This window comes from Cotesia glomerata, linkage group LG7 (genome assembly GCF_020080835.1).
Source record: "Cotesia glomerata isolate CgM1 linkage group LG7, MPM_Cglom_v2.3, whole genome shotgun sequence".
Taxonomy (NCBI): domain Eukaryota; kingdom Metazoa; phylum Arthropoda; class Insecta; order Hymenoptera; family Braconidae; genus Cotesia; species Cotesia glomerata.
The window spans coordinates 2,673,060-2,691,672 of NC_058164.1; the positions used below are offsets into that span (position 1 = coordinate 2,673,060).

Here is an 18,613-nt window from a genome sequence, read left to right on the forward strand (position 1 = left end):
AATTTCATAGAAATTCTGAAAAAAACATTTTTTTCAATTTTTTTCGACAACGATATCTCACGAACAAATCAACCGATTTTGACCGGGCTGGTGGCAATCGACGTGGTTTTTTGAGGTTAAGAGCTGATTAGTTTTTGGAATTGATCGGTTTAGCCGTTTGAAAGATATTTCAAAAAAACGAATTTTTGGAAATTTTATTTTAGAGATTTCTCAAAATTGATCGACTCAAATTCTGTAAATTAGTATCAGAATTCTAGGGGCAAAAGACACGGTGACATCACCGTGTAAATAGTCAGGAAAGCTTCCTAGGACCTCAAAACGTTGAGATCTGATGAAAACTCGATTTTCGAAAAACGGGGTGAAAACAATAACTTCCCGATTTTGAAAATTTTCAATTTTCTTAGCGGGAAGTTAAAAAATAAAAAATACTCTGTAAGAAATTACTTAATTATAATTTTTTTTTTTTAATCAATTACACAATTAATTTTTTTCTTAAAAAATGAATGAGCGTTATAAGGCGTGCACTTTTGGATTTTCCAACCTTTTTTCAATTTTTTTCAAAATCTCCCTTAGCTAGGCCTTATTACCCGCCGGTACCTTATTTTTTTGTTAGTATTTTCTTTAAAATGTTATTAAATAATAATAAGTATCTTCATACTTTAACGTTCATGCAAAACTATACACAATTCATAAATAAATTTTTTAATACTTTTATTGTTTCGTATTATATTTAGTGAATATTAATATAAAATTTACATAATTGCCGGGTTCTCATTACATTTCATTTGAAGATGATTAGAAGACTTTACCGCGAAAACTAATTTTATTTAATTTCATTCCAAGATGAGAAATTCCTGGAATTGGACATCTGAAACTGAAAAAAAAATTTTAAATTAGTTCAAAGAAAATGACATCAACAATTCAATAGAATATTATCAAGAATAATAATTTAAAATGAAGCTTTTGAGCTTTCAGGTTTATATTAGAATTCACCAAGACTTATCCTAACTAATGCGCTGCTATGGAGCTTGAGCATGATAAATTTTCTTTCTTCATTCCCTCGTGAAGTTAACCTATGTATATAGAAGTTTAAATAGAGCTTAAACCGGCACGAGTGGATGTATACATCCAGCTGCGTGCGTGTTATATATTATGAAAATTTAATGACTCACTCAGGATCCTTAGCTCGTACAACAGCTTGGATATTTAGACTCTGAGATGAAAAATTTAGTACATGCTCACGCGAACAACAACTCCTCTTACACTTTTTTAACGCGTTCTTAACTTATTCTTTATACTATTCCCTTTGTATTATTTGAGGATCATAAAAACTTATTCAACTTATTTCTTCCACCAGTATTAATGCGGTTTAATTGCTCTCGTTGTTTTCAAGTTGATAGTAGTCTTAAGTAAACTAGTTTATTTACTTGTCGCTGAATAAAATCAGTTAAAATTTTTTTTAAAGTAATTAGTATCTACCAAAAGTTCAATTTAACTTATTTTAGTTAATCAAATTTTTCTAATCAACAAAAACAAAGAAAAATTAAAATTATTGTTTAAATAAATTATATGCACAAGTAAAAAAATTTCTTAACATTTTTTAGTGTTTAGTAATAAGATGCAAAAATTAAAAAAAAATCGATCTTTTTCGTTGCCACCGATAATGCTTGCAGTAATTCGAAACAGCAAAAAATCGATGAAGAACATAAAAATCTAAACTAATAAATGGAGAGCCGATTTTTTTGTCCGATTATACTGCGAAAACTACTAAACTTATCGGAATAATACTTATACCATAAGATGCAGCATGTTTCGGAGAAGGTTTTAGTATATGATATGGTGGTGATTACTAATTCGGAGCCTATATTTTTTTGACTTAGAAATAATGAATTTTTATTGTAACTAAATTTATTCTATTCGATTGTCATTTGTTTAAAATAAATTTTTTAATTCTATTGGTTATGTTTATATACTAAGCAGATTTCTTCACTTATGAGACCTGCAATTTCTTTAACTGAAACTTTCAATGCTCATTACAAATTTTTTTTTTTCAAATCAATTATTATTCATTTTTGTAAGAAAGACACGGGAATGTTATAATGATTGCACATTGAAAGTTACAATGAATATTAGCTAGAATAATTACATGGATAAAAGGTGCATGCCAATTCGATTGAATTGAGAATCTGTGCAAGTCAAGACAATACTTTAATTAAATTTCAAGTTTAGATCTAAAAATGTAATTCGGAAGCGTAAATGTAAAGCGGAGCGGGCGAGTAATAGCTAGTTAAGGAGCTATACAATAATATAAGTAGATTTACACCGAGAAAACACTTAAATTAAACCATCTTTGACTTTCTAAAATCATTTCATGTAGCCATTTTGAAAAAAATTTTACGTGGATGTCCGGATGTCACCCCATTTTGGATGTACTAACGATTACTCCCGAACAAGTTGATATTTCAAGACCGGACCTTTTTTATTAGTTTAAGAATGCGATGAATTGGGTCCGTATTTCATATCAGTAGCCTAGTTTACGTATTTTTTTTTTTAAATTGAATTTTTATTAAAATTCACTACGATAAAACCGTACAAAGACAAATGAATTTTTCTTATTTGTCACGTGAAAACTATGGCGAGACTTGATCAAGCTAGATTTTTTTAGACTGCGTGCGCATATGATAAGAAAAAAGGGCGCTGATATTAAGAAGAAGAAAAAAAATACTCTGTAAGAAATTACTTAATTATAATTTTTTTTTTTTTTTTTAATCAATTACACAATTTATTTTTTCTTAAAAAATGAATGAGCGTTATGAGGCGTGCACTTTTGGATTTTCCAAACTTTTTTCTTCTATGTAAATAATAAATTGTAGCATTTAAATGATAAATATTATAAAGTGATGGTTAAAATCACGATTTTACTGTTTGAAATCGTTATTTTTTCCAGTTGATCATTATTTATTATAAATCGACTATTATTTATTACAGTTTACTTTTTTCCATGTAATTTCTTGTTCTGTGCAGTTGAAGAGATGAATTGAGTGAAATGAATCAGAAGTAAAAGAAAAAATGAGTAAAGAGATAGGAGAACTGTAAAGGGTTGATAAAATTTTCCGAAAATGGGGTGCGATATTGACTAAATAATGCAGGGAGTATATAGCTATAAAGTGAGTACCTTCAGTAGGTGGTTAGTAGGACGCTCGGGAAGAGTAAAAGAGCGGGAATGGCTCTAGAGTACGAGCTGAAAGGAAAGTGAAGCGCCTTGGGGAATAGCATCCTCGACTTGCGGTTATCAGAGAGCTGGGGAGAAAACTGCGAATAGAAGGAAGTTTAGGGTGTAGGGAAGAAAGTACCGGTGCAGTGAAGGCAGAGATGCACCCATACACAATAAGGAAGTGCATATTTATCAAGATCGAGGGCAGAAGTTTGTTGAAAGTACATAGTTAAAATGGCTTGAACGATAGCCTCAGTTCTAAAGCTTTGAATTTTAAAGTTGCCTCTGGGCTCGGCTTTGTGCTTACAATGAATATACTGCGTAAATTACGCACGAGCTTTCAACGACTTGCGCGATCTTTCGCGCAATTGCCCCTGCGAGACTCGCCACGCCTCGGGTGTTGCTTTTATATTTACTTATTTGCATTTCTATTATTTTTATAATGTACTAACCGGCTTAATGATTAGCTCGCTGTTTTTCGATGTTTTTTAAGCGCCTGTTTTATCAAATTAAGGAACTGGAGCTCTATCGGTGAGATAATTATATAACGAAATTAATTTCGTAAAAAGTTAAGGGCCAAGATTATTAAACTGGAGGTTGAAAGCGTTCATTGTCTCACAAAATATGTTTTTGTGTTGTTGAAAAGTTAGATTGAAACTTTTTTAGTTTCAACATTATTTCAAACTTTGTACTTCGGAGTTTACAATCGACACATAAAAAAAAAATATCTTTTGATTCATGAATTTGTTTTTTATTAAACTTTTTTCAAAAGGAATTGAAAATTCAAAAACATTGTAGTTTATTTTAGTCTTTCTTTGTTTCTTAAATCTAATCTCAAGAGCTGTGTTATCAGCTCCGTTTAGATCGATTGAATTGGTTCATAAGATATCGTTACAGTCAATTGATCATCCCTACTAATATTGTAAATGTGAATGTAAGTTTGTTTGTTACGCTTTCACGCCAAAACTACACAACCGATTATGATGAAACTTTTTACACATATTCTTAGAGGTATTAAAAAGGACATAACGTAAAAGCCCCAATTATTGACGGGGGTCTAAATATTGACACCCTAAATTATTTTTAAATATATTAAATTATCTGTAATAAGAATAACGATCAAATAAATTTTTATTAAATTCTAATTAATTAAAAAATTGAAAAAAATCACTTTCAGTTCAAAATATTAAATATTAACTATTAAAAAAAATAAAGTTAGCACCAGTTCATCAAATCAGCTTACGAGCGTCTATTTTCTTAACAACTTTGTTGAGAAAAGCATTTTTTTAAACTGCAAAGTTTAAATTAATTTTTTCATGTAATTATATGATCTATTTTTTTTTTTAATTAACAATATATGAAATATTTATAAAATTAAATAATCGAAATTAATTGAATGCTTTATAATATTTAAATAATGGGAGTCAATAACTAGTTCATAATTTTTATGGTGAATCCCATATTGACAGCCAGTCAACAGCGCTATGACGCCTTTTTTTTTTAAGTATAAAATATGTTACGCGATTATATACAAGGCTTTAAATGTCAAATAACTCGACGTGTTTTGGTTTTAAATAAGTTTTAAAATAAGTTTTTGAATAAATTGTTATATTTTTAATAATAATTAATCATTCATGGAAATTGATTAGTTAAAACATTACCACAAACAAAATTTAACGATATTTATATTTGATTGCTTAAAAAAAAAATGAAATCATAACTTCGTCTCTTATAGCGTCAATAATTGGGGCTTTTACCTTAGGATATTTTTTATTAAAAAAAATATATATATATTTTTTGAAAAAATTATTTTGGCACGCATGATTGTTTGTCAAAAAATTTGGAACTCTAGCAACTTCAAAGCCTTTTAATTAATTTCTTATTGACTATAGCTTCAGCTATAATAATTTTAAAATGAAAAAAAAAAAAAAAAAAAAAAAAAATGAAAAAAATAAATTTTTAGGTGATTTATGATAATAATAATTATAATTAATATAGCATTGTATTAATTATTCTGGGAATGAATATTAGTTAAGGACAGTGCCCTCGGATAGCTTAATTATGGCTCAATTCTCTTATTTATTAAATTAATACTAAAATTAAATCTAGCCATAATTCATAGCTAAATTCGCCATTAAAGACTTATTTGGGAATTGGGGAAAAAAAGGATGAAGGAAAAGGTCGGACGCCACTCAGTGGGAATTTTTCGGTAACCGAAAAAATAATTCAGACAGCCCAGACTGGGACTCGAACCCGGACTATTTGGTTGCGCGCCAAAGGCTCTACCGGTTACGCTATCCGAGAAACTGTCTGTAACTACTATTCAGTCACCTAATAATTATTTGAAGTCTTATTATAAGAAACCTAATTTTTAAATACTGAATCACATTGATTCATTTCTATTAGGAATGTTATGATCTTTGATATTTATTAGGCCGCGGGTAAAAGCTAGTTATAGGTATAAATTAACAAGGAAAAAATAAAAATATAATTTATAAAATTAATTTTTAGTATTTCATTTTCAAAATACGAATGAGACTTAATATTTTTTTCAGATATGCTTGTGTACTGTAACGTTATCATCATAAAAAATATATTAAAACGCTTGTAGGCTGCCCTAATTGCTATGTTCGTCATCATTTGTTATCATTATCATTTATCAATCTAACGATTTAATAATCTGGTTATAAAAATATTCTACGCAGAATAAAAGAAACACCAATAGTAACGTATTCTAATGAATCATGGTAAATTTTTACGCTTATAACTTTGTAACAATAAATTGTTAAAAAATAAATAAGAAAATTTCATATTTTTGCAAGATATTGACATCAAATTTCTGTGGAAGATTCATCATTTTACTGACAAAAAATTAATTTTCTCACGTTATGAGTTCGACAGTATTGTGCATAATTTAATTTAATCATTTGTAATGAAAGAAATCTAAAAATACATCTTATCGAAAATTTATGCTTGAGCTGTAGAAAGCACAGTCTCAAAATTTTTGACGTTGATTATTTATTAAACGAGCTATCGGTTATATTTAAAAAACTCTTCGTACTTTATCGAGAAATTCGAAATTAAACTGTTATATTGACGAGAACGGGCTATGCTGCGTTTATTGAGCTCGATGCTTTTTGCCGGCCTCATAGTTTTCCTCATTATCTCGACACAGTGAACAAGTATGCTGTTAGGTATTGTTATTGGTCCGAATTCCAGTAGAATTTAATTGGAGAAGATTGAACCGCTGCTTCAATAGATGTAAGCACATGTGTGTGAATCTGTACGCAGATATGTTTGTTTAGATGTTTGAGTGGGTGAATTGTTGCGAGCATGTAAAAGTACAAAAACTCCAGGCCATTTATTTATAGCTGCACTCTACTTTTTCATTAAATTTTTTTACTTTGCATTCAGTCATTCGGTTATGTTATATGTATCTCATGAATTACGCTATAAAATTTCTAGTGAAATTTCTAGTGAATAAAATAAATTTGAAACATTTAGGTTAATTTATTCTATGCCATTGCTTGTACGTAAAGTTGTTTTATACTTATTGATTGAGAGCATCAATATAAAATTTGTGTTGACCTTTTTTTTTAACAGACAATTTATGCTTTTCTCAGAAAAAAAATCGATACCAAACTCGGAGAAACGTTTGTCAATTGTTAAATTTCTGTATCAAATTGGAATTTGAAACCCGGATGGACATCAATTTTATTGTATTTAGATTTTTGTACATTCTATTTAGCATCTTTTGCATCTATGACCTCGATACTAACTACCTTATTCTCTTTTTTTCTTTTGGCTTGGCCATTCACTCTCGGTCCGTTTCATTTCCGTTTTTTTTTTTTTTTATCGGACATTGGCATTTATTGTGATCCCAATAAAGTTGCATATGTCGAACGAATATCCTGGAGAAACACACAATTGCATTAAATTACGTGGTCAGTGAGCTCGTAAATAAGGAAAAAAAGTAGAATAAGAATAATGAGATTAATATTTTATTAAAAAGTAATACAAAGGTAACATATTTCTAGATAATTAATAGTTTGATGCATGGAAAATTGTCTAGATGATATTAAAAATTATTTGAGTATGAAAATGACAAGAAAAACTTAATCATAGGTTATTGCATCCTTAATTAAAGAAAATGATTCGATATGATTGAAAATAAATTATTTGTTAATTATTTAATCCCTCCAAAACATGTAAATCATTTCGAATCATACCTCATAGGCATTAAACAAGTAAAATCACTTTGTTTAAATTCATGCAAGGTCGCATAGTTTATATTACATACATTGATATTTATAAATTTTATTCAAAATGAGATCTACGTCTACATCTACGTCTAAGAATTAAAAAAATTATATAGAATGTGCAAGCAACAGCTAATAAAACAGGTAGAGATAAAGATGCGTAGAAAATTAACATAGTAGTGTCTGAAGTCTTTTCAGTTGAATCCGAGTTCTTGGATTCAGTGGTGGGTTTGGCTGATGATGAAGAAAATTCTTTAGAATTTGTTGTTCCAGCAATTGGAACTATTGGATGATCAGGTTGGTCAGTAGACTCAGTTGAAGTCGATTTTAGGCTCAAATCAGAAAATATATCAATGATCGAAGCCGGAGATAAATAACCGCTAACCACTTGATTCGTTGAATTCTCGTTTTTAGGTAAATGGACAAAAGGTATCGATGAGACTTGACTTGCATTAAAAAGAGGAGAGTTCTTGTGGATGACTTGATTCAGAAAATCTGACGAAGAAGTATTATCTGCGTCTGCAATTTTCTCTTCAATAATGATCGAAGCATTGGACACGTTCGAAGAGTTCTTGACAGGTGTTGATGTCAATATTTCGGTAGAGTTTTGAAAGGGAAAACCAAATCCAAAGATGTTTAATGGCAATTCACGGGGATCTCCCAATAGTGAAATGTTATAAAGCTTCCATAGACCTTCGGGATCACTAGAAGAATCGTATAACTGATCAAAAGTACCGTTTTTCAATAAGTTCTTTAGATCTTCTGCATTTGTAACATTGATTTTCTTTTCACTCATTATTGTTTCGTTTTTATTAACAACAGAAATGTTATCTTGATTCAATGTTGGTGAATTTATATTATGTGGCATAGATTTTTGAATCTTAAGAGAGTTCAGTAGAGACAGGTTGTCTGTATTTAAAGATTGATTGTTTGATGCAACTATATCAAAATCATTCATTCTTTCAGATGTTTCATTTTTCAGCAAAGTTGGTGTAAGAGTTGCTAAATCTTTTGGCAGATCAGAAAAACCAGTTTCCGATAATTTTTTTGGATCTTCTGCATTTGTAACATTTACTTTCTTTTTACTCTTTGCTGTTCCAATTTTATTAACAGTAGAAATGTTTTCTTGATTCGATGTATGTGAATTTATATTTTGTGGTTTAGATTTTTCAATTTCATTCGACTGTACCGGAAATAAAATGTCTTTATTCAATGATTGATTGTTTGATGTAACGTTATCAGAGTCATTTACTCTCCTAATGGTTTCATCTTTTGACAATAGTGTTGTGAAAGTGGCTATATCGTTTGGCTGATCAGGAGTACCGTTTTTCAATAGGTTCTTTGGATCTTCTGTATTTGCAACATTTACTTTTTCTCCACTCGTCACTAGTACATTTTCATTAGCAGTCAGGTTGTTTTTGTGATTCAATAATGGTAAATTTACATTTGACAGCATCGATTTATCAATCCTAACAGAGTTCGGTGGAGGAGAAATATTTTTATTTAAGGATTGATTGCTTAAAGTAACGTTATCAGAGCCATTCACTCTTCCAGTGGTTTCATCTTTCGGTAATTGTGGTGTATAAGTTGCTAAATCGTTTGGCTGATCAGGATTACCGTTTTTTAATAAGTTCTTTGGATCTTCTGTATTTGCAACATTTACTTTTTTTCCACTTGTCACTGGTACGTTTTCATTAGTAGTAAGGATGTTTACTTGATTTGATGTAGGTGAATTTAGTTTTTGTGGCATTGATTTTTCAATTTCATTAGAGTGTAGTAGAGATGGGATATTCATATTCAAGAATTGATTGTTTGATGTACAGTTATCAGAATCATTTACTCTCCCAATGGTTTTATCTTTTTGCAATGGTGGTGTAGAAGCTGCTACATTGTTTGGCTGATCAAGAGTACCGGTTTTCAATAAGTTCATTGGATCTTCAGTATTTGCAACAATGACTTTTTTTCCACTCGTCTCTGTTATATTTTTATGAGCAGTCGAATTGTTTTCTTGACTTAATAATGTTGAATTTACATTTGATGGCATCGATTTATTAATTTTAACAGAATTCAGTGAAGAAAATACATTTTTATTGAAGGGTTGATTGTTAGATGTATCGTTATCAGAATTATTCAATCTTTCAGTAGTGTTTTTTGTCGGCAGTGGTGAAGTAGAAGTCACTGAATGATTTGGCTGATCAGTATTGAATGTAGATAAGTTCTTTGGATCTTCTGTATTTATAGCATTTACTTTCTGCCCACTCGTTACTGTTATGTTTCTACTAACAGAAGTGTTGTTTTCTTGATTCGATGATGGTAAACTTACATTCAGTGGCATCGATATATCAATATGATCAGAGTGTAGCAAAGGTGAAGTATTCTGATGCAAGGATTTATTGTTTAAAGTAACGTTATTAGAATCATTTACTCTTCCAATAGCTCCATCCTTTGGCACAAGTGGTGTTGAAGTCGCTACATCATTTGGCTGATCAGGATTACCGTTTTTCAATAAGTTCTTTGGATCTTCTGTATTTGCAACGTTTACTTTTTTTCCACTCGTCACTGGTACGTTTTCACTAATAGTAAGGATGGTTACTTGATTCGATGTAGTTGAATTTCCTTTTTGTGGCATTGATTTTTCAATTTCATTAGAGTGTAGTAGAGATGGGATATCCGTATTCAAGGATTGATGGTTTGATGTAACGTTATCAGAATCATTTACTCTTCCAATGGTTCCATCTTTTGGCAATGGTGGTGTAGAAGTCGCTATATCGTTTGACTGATCAGTAGTGTCGTTTTTCAAGAAGTTCTTTGAATCTTCTGTCATCGCATCATTTACTTCTTTTCTACTTGTCACTGTTACATTTTTCTGAGCAGTCGGATTGTTTCCCTGACTCAATGATGGTAAATTTACAATTGGTAACATCGATTTATTAATCTTAACAGAGTTCAGTGGCGAAAAGATATTTTTATTTAAGAATTGATTGTTTGATGTAACGTTATCAGAGTCTTTCAAACTTCCAGGGGTTACATCTTTCGGCAATAGTGGTGTAGAAGTTGCTAATTCGTTAGTTTGATGAGGAGTACCGTTTTTTAAAAAGTTATTTGGATCTTCTGTATTTGCAACATTTACGTTTTTTCCACTCGTCACTGGTACGTTTTCATTAGCAGTTGGGTTGTTTTTCTGATTTGATGATTGTAAATTTACATTTGGTGGCATCGATTTATCAATCTGAACAAAGTTCAATGGAGAAGAGATGTTTTCATTCAAGGACTGATTGTTTGATGTAACGTTATCAGAATCATTCAATCTTGCATTAGTGTCTTTTGTCGGCAGTGGTGGAGTAGAAATCGCTAAATGGTTTGGCTGATCAGAAGAACTGAGTGTGGATAAGTTGTTTGGACCTCCTGTATTTGTAGCATTCACTTTTTTCCCACTCGTTGCTGTTATGTTTTTACCAACAGAAGGATTGTTTCCTTGATTCCATGATGGTAAACTTACATTCGAGGATTGATTGTTTGATGTAACGTTATCGGAATCATTTATTCTCTCAATGGTTTCATCTTTCAGCAATAGTGGTGTAGAAGTCGCTACATCGTTTGGCTGATCATGAGTACCGTTTTTCAATAAGTTCATTGAATTTTCGGTATTTGTAACATTTATTATCTTTTTACTTTTTCCTGTTCCGTTTTCATTAACAGTAGGAATGTTTTCTTGATTCGATGGTGGTAAATTTACATTTGGTGGCATCGAGTTTTCACTTCCATTAGAGTGTAGCAGAGGTGAAATATTCGGATTTAAGGATTGATTGTTTGAAATTACGTTATCAGAATCATTTACTCTTTCAAAAGTTCCATTTGTTGGCATTGAGGGTGTAGAGATCGTTATACCGATTGGCTGATCAGGAGTATCGTTTTTCAAGAACTTCTCCGGATCTTCACTATTTGCAACATTTATTTTTTGTTCACTCATCATTGGTCCATTTTCATTAGCCGTCGGGTTGTTTTCCTGATTTGAAAATGGTAAATTTACATTTGATGGCATCGATTTAATAATCTTAACGAAGTTCGATGGAGACGAGATGTTTTTATTCAAAGATTGATTGTTTGATGTAACGTTATCAGAATCATTTAATCTTTCATTAGTGTCTTTTGTCGGCAGTGGTGGAGTAGAAATCGCTGAATGGTTTGTCTGATCAGAAGTACTGAGTATGGATAAGTTCTTTAGATCTTCTGTATTTGTAGCATTCACTTTCTTCCCACTCGTTACTGTTATGTTTCTACCAACAGAAAGATTGTTTTCTTGATTCGATGATCGTGAATTTACATTTAGTGGCATCGATTTTTCAATATTATATGAGTATAGCGGAGATGACATATCCGTATTTAAGGGTTGATTGTTTAATCTAACGTTATCAGAATCGTTTACTCTCCTAGTGGTTTCATCTTTCGGCAATGGTAATGCAAAAGTCGCTAAATCGTTTGACTGATCAAGAGAACCATTATTCAATAAGTTCTTTGGATCTTCTGCATCTGTAACATTTACTATCTTTTTACTTTTTCCTGTATCGTTTTTATCAACAGTAGATATGTTTTCTTGATTCAATGGTCGTAAATTTACATTTGGTGTCATCGATTTTTCACTTCCACTAAAGTGTAGAGGTGAAAAGTTCGGATTCAAGGATTGATTGTTTGAAGTAATGTTATCAGAATTATTTACTCTTCCAAAAGTTCCATCTTTTGGCAATGAGGGTGTAAATATCGTTATACCGATTGGCTGATCAGAAGTATCGTTTTTAAAGAACTTTTCTGGATCTTCACTATTTGCAACATTTATTTTTTGTTCACTCATCATTGGTACATTTTCATTAGCCGTCGGGTTGTTTTCCTGATTTGAAAATGGTAAATTTACATTTGGTGGCATCGATTTAATAATCTTAACGAAGTTCGATGGAGAAGAGATGTTTTTATTCGAGGATTGATTGTTTGATGTAACGTTATCAGAATCATTTAATCTTCCACTAGTGTCTTTTGTCGGCAGTGGTGGAGTAGAAATCGCTGAATGGTTTGGCTGATCAGAAGTACTGAGTATGGATAAGTTCTTTGGATCTTCTGTATTTGTAGCATTTACTTTCTTCCCACTCGTTACTGTTATGTTTCTACCAACAGAAGGATTGTTTTCTTGATTCGATGATCGTGAATTTACATTTAGTGGCATCGATTTTTTAATATTATATGAGTATAGCGGAGATGACATATCCGTATTTAAGGGTTGATTGTTTAATCTAACGTTATCAGAATCGTTTACTCTTCTAGTGGTTTCATCTTTCGGCAATGGTAATGCAAAAGTCGCTAAATTGTTTGACTGATCAAGAGAACCATTATTCAATAAGTTCTTTGGATCTTCTGCATCTGTAACATTTACTATCTTTTTACGTTTTCCTGTATCGTTTTTATCAACAGTAGAGATGTTTTCTTGATTCAATGGTGGTAAATTTACATTTGGTGTCATCGATTTTTCACTTCCACTAAAGTGTAGAGGTGAAAAGTCCGGATTCATGGATTGATTGTTTGAAGTAACGTTATTAGAATCATTTACTCTTCCAAAAGTTCCATCTTTTGGCAATGAGGGTGTAGAGGTCGGTTTATCGATTGACTGACGAGGAGCATCGTTTTTCAATAAGTTCTTTGGATCTTCAGTATTTGCAACATTAACTTTTTCTCTACTTGCCACTGTTACATTTTCATTAGCAGTCGGGTTGTTTTCTTGATTTGATGATGGTAAATTTACATTTGGTGGCATCGATTCATTAATCTTAACAGAGTTAAGTGGAAAAGAAATATTTTCATTCAAGCGTTGATAGTTTGATGTAACGTTATCAGAATCATTTACTCTTTCAATGGTTCCATCTTTTGGTAACGGTGGTGTAGAAGTTGCTAAATCATTTGATTGATCAAGAGTACCGTTTTTCAATGAGTTATTTGGATCTTCTGTACTTGTAGCGTTTACTTTCTTCCCATTCGTTACTGTTATGTTTCTACCAACAGAAGGATTGTTTTCTTGATCCCATGATCGTGAATTTACATTCAGTGGCATCGATTTTTCAATATTATTTGAGTGTAGTGGAGATGACATTTCCGTATTTAAGGATTGATTGTTTGATCTAACGTTATCAGAATCTTTTACTCTTCTAGTGGTTTCATCTTTCGGCAATGGCGATGCAAAAGTCGCTAAATCATTTGACTGATCAAAAGAACCATTATTCAATAAGTTCCTTGGATCTTCTGTATCTGTAACATTTACTATTTTTTTACTTTTTCCTGTACCGTTCCTATCAGCAGTAGAGATATTTTCTTGATTTGATGTATGTGAATTTATATTTGGTGTCATCGATTTTTCACTTCCATTAAAGTGCAGAGGAAAAATCTCCGGATTCGAGGATTGATTGTTTGAAGTAACGTTATCAGAATCATTTACTCTTTCAAAAGTTCCATCTTTTGGCAATAAGGGTGTGGAGGTCGTTATATCGATTGACTGATTAGGAGTATTGTTTTCCAAGTTCTTTGGATCTTCAGTATTTGCAACATTTACTTTTTCTTCACTCGCCACTGTTACATTTTCATTAGCATTCGAATTGTTTTCTTGATACGATGATGGTAAATTTACATTTGGTGGTATCGATTTATCAATCTTTACAGAGTTCAGTGGAAAAGAAATATTTTCAATCAAGAATTGCTTGTTTGATGTAACGTTATCAGAATCATTTATTCTTTCAATGGTTTCATCTTTTGGCAATGGTGGTGTAGAAGTCGCTGTATCGGTTGACTGATCATCAGTACCGTTTTTCAATAATTTCTTTTTAACTTCTGCATCTGTAATATTTACTTTCTGTCCACTCGTTACTGCTATGTTTTTACTAACATAAGTTTTGTCTTCTTCATTCGATGATGGTAGATTTACATTCAGTAGCATAGATTTTTTGATTTCATTAAAGTGTAACGGCGCTGGGCTATCCGTATTAACGGATTGATTGTTTGATGCAACACTATCAGAATTATTTATCCTCCGAGTAGTTTCATTTATCGGCAGTGGTGGTCTAGAAGTTGCTAAATCGTTTGATTGCTGAAGAGTACCGTTTTTCAATAAGGTCTTTGGATCTGTATTTATAGCGTTTATATTCTGCTTACTCGTTACTGTTATGTTTTTACTAACAAAAGTGTTGTTTTCTTGAATCGATAATGGTGAACTTACATTCAGTGGCATTGATTTTTCAAGATTATTTGAGTGTAGCGGAAATAGAATATCCGTATTTAATGATTGATTATTTGATGTAACGTTATGAGAATCATCTACTTTCCCAATGTTTTTATCTTTTGGCAATGGTGGTGTAGAGGTAGCTCTATCGATTGGCTGATCAGGAGTACCGTTTTTCAATGTGTTCTTTAGATCGTCAGTAATTGCAACATTTACTTTTTCTCCATTCGTCACTATTACATTTTCCTTAGCAGTCGGGTTTTTTGGAATCGATGATGGTAAATTTATATTTGGTGGCATCGATTTATCAATCTTAACAGAGTTCATTGGAAAAGAAATATTTTTGTTTGAACATTGATTATTTAATGTAACGTTATCACAAGCATTTACTCTTTCAATGGTTTCATCTTTTGGCAACGGTGGTGTAGAAAATGCTAAATCGTTTGACTGATTGGGAGTACTGTTTTTCAATAAGATCTCTAGATTTTCTGTACTTGTAGCATTCACTTTCTTCCCACTCATTACTGTTATGTTTTTACCAACAGAAGGTTTGTTTTCTTGATTCGATGATCGTGAATTTACATTCAGTGGCATCGATTTTTCAATATTATTTGATTGTAGCGGAGATGAAATATCCGTCTTTAAGGATTGATTGTTTAATGTAACGTTATTAAAATTATTGACTCTCCCAATGGTTTTATCTTTCGGCACTGGTGATGCAAAAGTCGCTAAATCATTTGACTGATCAGGAGAACCGTTATTCAATAAGTTTTTTGGATTTTCTGCATTCGTAACATTTACTTTCTTCTCACTCATCACTGTTCCGTTTTTATTAACAGTAGAAATGTTTTCGTGATTCGATGTATGTGAATTCATATTTTGTGGTTTCGATTTTTCAATGCCATTCGAGTGTACCAGATATGGAATATCCGTATTCAGGGATTTATTGTTTGAAGTAACGTTATCAGAGTAAGTCACTCTATTAGTGGTTTGATTCTTCGGCAATAGTAGAGTAGAAGTTGCTAAATTGTTAGTTTGATCAGAAGTACCGTTTTTCAATAAGTTTTTTGGATCTTCTGTATTTGCAACATTTACTTTTCTTCCATTCCTCACTGTTATATTTTCATTAGCAGCAAGGATGTTGACGTGATTTAATGTAGGTGAATTTATTTTCTGTGGCAATTGATTTTCAATGCTATTAGAGTGTCGTAGGAATGGGATATCCGTATTCAAGGATTGATTTTTTGATTTAACGTTATCAAAAACATTTACTCTCCCGATGGTTTTATCTCTCGGCAATAGTCGTGTAGAAGGTGCTAAATAGTTTGATCGATCGGGAGTACTGTTTTTCAATAAGTTCTTCAGATCTTCTGTATTTGTAACATTTACTTCCTTTCCAATCGTTACTGTTATGTTTTTACTAACAATTGCGTTTTTTTCTTGACTCGATGATGGCAAATTTACATAAGATGGCATCGATTTTTTAATCTTAACAGAGTTCAGTGGAGAAGAAACATTTTTGATTAAGGATTGATTGTTCGATGTAACGTTATTTGAATCATTTAATCTTTCAGTAGTAACTTTTGTCGGCAATGGTTCTGTAGAACTTGCTAAATCGTTTGATTGATCAGGAGTACTGAGTGTGGATAAGTTCTGTGGATCTTCTGGATTTGTAACATTTGATTTCTTTTCACTTGTTACTGTTATGTTTTTACCAACGGTAAGGTAGCTTTCTTGATTCAATGATGGTGAATTCACATTTGGTGGCATTGATTTTTTATTCTTAACAGATTTCGGTGGAGAAGAGACATTTTTATTTAAGGATTGGTTATTTGATGTAACGTTATTTGAATCATTTAATCTTTCAGTAGCGACTTTACTTGGCAATGGTTCTGCAGAAGTTGCTAAATCGTTTGATTGATCAGGAGTACTGAGTGTGGATAAGTTCTGTGGATTTTCCGGATTTGTAACATTTATTTTCTTTCCACTTGTTACTGTTATGTTTTTACCAACAGTACGGTTGTTGTCTTGATTTAATGATGGTGAATTCACATTTGGTGGCATTGATTTTTTATTCTTAACAGATTTCGGTGGAGAAGAGACATTTTTATTTAAGGATTGATTATTTGATGTAACGTTATTTGAATCATTTAATCTTTCAGTAGCGACTTTTGTCGGCAGTGGTTGTGTAAAAGTTGCTAAATCGTTTGATTGATCAGGAGTACTGAGTGTGGATAAGTTCTGTGGATCTTCCGGATTTGTAACATTTATTTTCTTTCTACTTGATACTGTTATGTTTTTACCGATAGTAAGATTGTTTTCTTGATTTAATGATGGTGAATTCACATTTGGTGGCATTGATTTTTTATTCTTAACAGATTTCGGTGGAGAAGAGACATTTTTATTTAAGGATTGATTATTTGATGTAACGTTATTTGAATCATTTAATCTTTCAGTAGCGACTTTTGTCGGCAGTGGTTGTGTAAAAGTTGCTAAACCGTTTGATTGATCAGGAGTACTGAGTGTGGATAAGTTCTGTGGATCTTCCGGATTTGTAACATTTATTTTCTTTCTACTTGTTACTGTTATGTTTTTACCAACAGTAAGGTTGTTTTCTTGATTTAATGATGGTGAATTCACATTTGGTGGCATTGATTTTTTATTCTTAACAGATTTCGGTGGAGAAGAGACATTTTTATTTAAGGATTGATTATTTGATGTAACGTTATTTGAATCATTTAATCTTTCAGTAGCGACTTTTGTCGGCAGTGGTTGTGTAGAAGTTGCTAAATCGTTTGATTGATCAGGAGTACTGAGTGTGGATAAGTTCTGTGGATCTTCCGGATTTGTAACATTTATTTTCTTTCTACTTGTTACTTTTATGTTTTTACCAACAATAAGGTTGTTTTTTTGATTCAATGATGGTGAATTCACATTTGGCGGCATTGATTTTTTATTCTTAACAGAGTTCGGTGGAGAAGAGACATTTTTATTTAAGGATTGATTATTTGATGTAACGTTATTTGAATCATTGAATCTTTCAGTAGCGACTTTTGTCGGCAGTGGTTGTGTAGAAGTTGCTAAACCGTTTGATTGATCAGGAGTACTGAGTGTGGATAAGTTCTGTGGATCTTCCGGATTTGTAACATTTATTTTCTTTCCACTTGTTACTGTTATGTTTTTACCAACAGTAAGGTTGTTTTTTTGATTCAATGATGGTGAATTCACATTTGGCGGCATTGATTTTTTATTCTTAACAGAGTTCGGTGGAGAAGAGACATTTTTATTTAAGGATTGATTATTTGATGTAACGTTATTTGAATCATTTAATCTTTCAGTAGCGACTTTTGTCGGCAGTGGTTGTGTAGAAGTTGCTAAACCGTTTGATTGATCAGGAGTACTGAGTGTGGATAAGTACTGTGGATCTTCCGGATTTGTAACATTTATTTTCTTTCTACTTGTTACTGTTATGTTTTTACCAACAGTAAGGTTGTTTATTTGATTTAATGATGGTGAATTCACATTTGGTGGCATTGATTTTTCATTCTTAACAGATTTCGGTGGAGAAGAGACATTTTTATTTAAGGATTGATTATTTGATGTAACGTTATTTGAATCATTTAATTTTTCAGTAGCGACTTTTGTCGGCAGTGGTTGTGTAGAAGTTGCTAAATCGTTTGATTGATCAGGAGTACTTAGTGTGGATAAGTACTGTGGATCTTCCGGATTTGTTACATTTATTTTCTTTCTACTTGTTACTGTTATGTTTTTACCCACAGTAAGGTTGTTTTTTTGATTCAATGATGGTGAATTCACATTTGGCGGCATTGATTTTTTATTCTTAACAGAGTTCGGTGGAGAAGAGACATTTTTATTTAAGGATTGATT

The 18,613-nt window shown here is 31.7% G+C and overlaps 1 protein-coding gene across 5 annotated transcripts in view; it reads left to right on the forward strand.

The window, feature by feature from the left end:
• LOC123269825 (Down syndrome cell adhesion molecule-like protein Dscam2) overlaps positions 1 to 18,613 on the forward strand; it is a 250,187-nt gene that overhangs the window by 3,701 nt on the left and 227,873 nt on the right. The window lies entirely within an intron of this gene.